Source organism: Crinia signifera, chromosome 8 (assembly GCF_055691185.1).
Source record: "Crinia signifera chromosome 8, ASM5569118v1, whole genome shotgun sequence".
Lineage (NCBI taxonomy): Eukaryota > Metazoa > Chordata > Amphibia > Anura > Myobatrachidae > Crinia > Crinia signifera.
In genome coordinates this window covers 150,076,215-150,077,222 of record NC_139224.1, presented here as the reverse complement: position 1 = coordinate 150,077,222, position 1,008 = coordinate 150,076,215, and the positions used below count along the sequence as shown (strand labels likewise).

General features: G+C 50.5%; 1 pseudogene; it reads right to left on the bottom strand.

Annotated features, from left to right (window-relative positions):
• Nucleotides 1–672: 672 nt before the first annotated feature.
• Nucleotides 673–808, bottom strand: LOC146029957 (U2 spliceosomal RNA; annotated as a pseudogene).
• Between the last annotated feature and the right edge of the window lie 200 nt (nt 809–1,008).

Below are 1,008 nucleotides of genomic sequence, written 5' to 3'. Positions count from 1 at the left end.
AAGAAAGAAATAAAAAGAGGCCCTAGCCAGAAGGCCGGGGTGGGGGTGTAAAAAATTGTCCTACCCCATCCAAAAGGACGAGGTAAGGACGTGTAGCCTAACCTAGAGGGAAGTGCGCGGTGCAAGTGCCATTCAGTGCATGGTGCTGGACATCACCAGTGCAAATCAGGCACCCCCGAGTTACCCCGGGGGCACAGTGCAGCCTCGGGCTCCAGGCAGCCGACCAATCAGCGTCCGACCAAGTTTTTCTCTGTCTCACCAGCAGGCATTTTCCAGCCCCTGGCATGGGAATGGGTACTCCACTGGGCTTTTCGAAAGACTCCCTTAGGGGCTGCACCCCCCTCGGAAGAGCAATCTACTCAGTCCCAGTGTTTCTCCGCTCCCAGGGTTAAGATACTAGGCTGAGCTTTTCGCTGTGCCCAGGCTGGGGGCCTGCCCAACCTGGACCAATCTACTCGGTCTCAGCTTTTCTCCGCTCCCTGGGAATGGATACTAGACTGAGCCTTTCGCTGTCTCATCCTTCGGGGGCTACGAACCCCGTCAAGAGAGTCAAACTACTAGGCCCAGTGTTTCTCCCCCCCTCTCACCAGTGGATTTATGGAAACAACACCTCCTACCAAAGGCAGAGGTGAAGGTACTCAGCCAGACTTTTCACCACTCCCAGGCAAAAAAGAGGGGTCCCACACCCTCCGCCCATCAGAGCAGCTACTCAGTCCAGCCTTTCTCTATTCTCTGCCAGAGGCCAGTCCATACCCACTGATAAGAACAGATACTACACTTGATCTTAGCCAAAAGGCCGAGAAGCCTTTCTAAGACCTTGAAAAAGGTCCTAGACTGAAACGCGTTGATGCCACTGGAGAGGAGTGAACAGCCATAATTCCTCAAATGTATGTATTGGACTTTTAAATAATTTTTTTATTTTTTATTTTTATACGCATTGTTTTTTTTAAAAAATAACTGTTGGATTTTACATTGAACTCACTGTTTTATGTTGTTGCCCTGTATGGG